General features: G+C 48.8%; 1 protein-coding gene across 2 annotated transcripts in view; it reads right to left on the bottom strand.

The window, feature by feature from the left end:
- The window catches only part of LOC113215995 (ras-related protein Rap-2a), a 96,475-nt gene that overhangs the window by 24,359 nt on the left and 69,872 nt on the right, over positions 1-2,244 (bottom strand). The window contains exon 1 of one of the 2 annotated variants that reach the window (XM_052265013.1): positions 1,205-1,309. The exons of the other annotated variant lie outside the window; for it this stretch is intronic. The gene's annotated coding sequence lies outside the window, so the exon portion shown is untranslated. Of the gene's footprint in view, positions 1-1,204; positions 1,310-2,244 lie in introns of those variants that run through there. 2 annotated transcript variants of the gene reach the window in all.

Genomic DNA, 2,244 nt, shown 5'->3' with positions numbered 1-2,244 from the left:
CCCCCCCCCTCCCCCAATCCTCCAACTTCTCCGGCTCACTCACGTGGAAGTAAAGCCGTACAACGTACGAGCGCGGTTAGCCCGCACCACAAAAGTGCTCTGGAAACACACGTGTGTACTTGAATGCAGGAGGTCCTGTGTACTTACACATATGCAGGAGGTCCTGTGTACTTGGCAAGTATGCAGGAGATAGTGTGTACTTACTTGGTCAAGTATGCGGGAGGTAGTGTGTACTTGTTCAAGTACACACGATAACCCCTATACATTTATGCAGGAGACTTAGTGTGTACTTGACCAAGTACACACTACCTCCTGCATACATGTGAGTACACAGAACCTCCTGCATTCAAGTACACACTTGTGTTTCCAGAGTGTCTCTCATCTGAATTGAAATTATTATTAAGAAGAACCGAGAAAGGAGGAAAACTATAGAATTATGTTGTCGATCGCGAGCAGCGCATGGTGATTGTGGTTGTGGTAGTTGTGGCGGTTGTGGCGGTAATGGTGACGCTGCAGTGCGCCTGAAGGGCCTGGCTGGCGGCGTCCGGCGGCCGTTGCGTGACCGGCACAATCAGCCGGTGCGGCGTCGGGCGGCGGGGTGACGCGGATTAGGATATGCCCGCGTCACGCACCCAAAAAAAAACAAAAAAACACGTGCACAATTATTGGCGCACAGCATATACTAGGGACGGTTCCAGAGTCAGTATTGTTCTGAGCAATATAGTAAGTGCCCGTAAACATTGACAGCCCAGCCCGGCACACATGGAATGCGATTATGTGCAGCGTTTCGCGTCGCCGCACTCTCACTGTAAAAAAATATCCACAACATCAGCAAGAGTTAACAACAGTTTAAAACCGTTAACTGGAATATTACTGCTCTAAATTGTTAAGTAAATGATTCACAACGGAGTTTGAATAGCTTTTGCTCTGTACTTTCTCACCGTAAAACCGTAGGATAGACCACAAAGTTTCACAGTTTGAAACCGTGATTCGAGTCACACTGTGAAAAATTGTCGTACCGGGTACAGGAAAATTTTCCATGGAAGAAGTCGTACAAGTACAATCTAAAATTGTACAATTTATTCGCCCTATGTATCGACTTGGAATCGAATATCGAGCGACAGCGGGAGGTTGTACATGTACGACTCGTCTTGTAAATGGCAAATTACAAAATATATCGTACATGTACAAATATATTTCTCACAGTGTCAACGGTTTCAAATCGTTGTCAATGCAGAAGACTTTCTTTTTTACAGTGCTGTCTGCACGTGCTTTGCTGGGGCAGCTCTCCTGGTCGGGCGTGGTGGCGGCCGCGGCCACACTGACGATCCCCGGCGGTCAATAGGCAGGTTTTTACCCAGCACACCGATAGGCCGATCATCAGGCGTCCGACTCCCTGACATTGACATCCAGTCGTGTTGTCGTCGTATACCACAGCGGTAACCCTGACTCTGCCAAACGGTCACGAAGGCGTGAAAACTATAACGAAATGACTTTATAGATTGGAGCAGTTGCAGAAAGAGAAGTGACTTTTCGAGCATTGGCACCCTTCCGTCCGTCAGCTCGAGGAGCCCTATCTGGGATCGCCCAGAAAGTACGTCCGGTTTTCTCATTCTGTAGATTCATTCGACAGGTTACGGGAGCTCGGCGCCCGCGAGTCTCGGGGTAGGCCACCCAGCAATACACGCACGCACTGCAGACAAGATGTTGCCCACCCATTCGGCGCTACAGAGCTTGCATCAGCTGAACTTGGCAGTTCAGGCTCTCTGCTGACCCATCACGCATCCGAGCAACTAGTAGTTTAGCTGGCCCTAAAGACACTGCCAGCAGAACCGTGTTAAACATCCGCCAAACATCCACGATAATTCACAAAAATTAAAGTTGAACACCACGTTACCACAAAATTTCCATGAGTAACGCGTTGTTAAGTGTTTACGTTGGCGTCCAATGTGATGTGCTTTCCAGTTTAATATTTGAATTGTCAAAGCAAACACGCCGCGCCTCAGATTAAAACGCTATGATGTGAACGTGTGTGAACGTGAACGAGTAAACCACAGGTAGTGCACACTTTCTGTGCGTGGCTGCATCGCTCCCCCGCCTGCAACGTGGAGTATCGACAACTTCCGAGCCGCAGAGGAGGAGTTAGTTTGGGGTATGAGGAAGAGGAGGGGGAGGGGATATCTCATCCGAGCTCCATTGTATGTGTTTGAATAAACTAGCCACTTGTCCGGCGCAAATGGCTCG

Source organism: Frankliniella occidentalis, unplaced genomic scaffold (assembly GCF_000697945.3).
Source record: "Frankliniella occidentalis isolate FOCC.00 unplaced genomic scaffold, Focc_3.1 Scaffold23, whole genome shotgun sequence".
In the NCBI taxonomy this organism is placed as follows: Eukaryota; Metazoa; Arthropoda; class Insecta; order Thysanoptera; family Thripidae; genus Frankliniella; species Frankliniella occidentalis.
The sequence above is the reverse complement of the archived record's forward strand: the minus strand, read 5'-3'. Positions and strand labels throughout refer to the sequence as shown.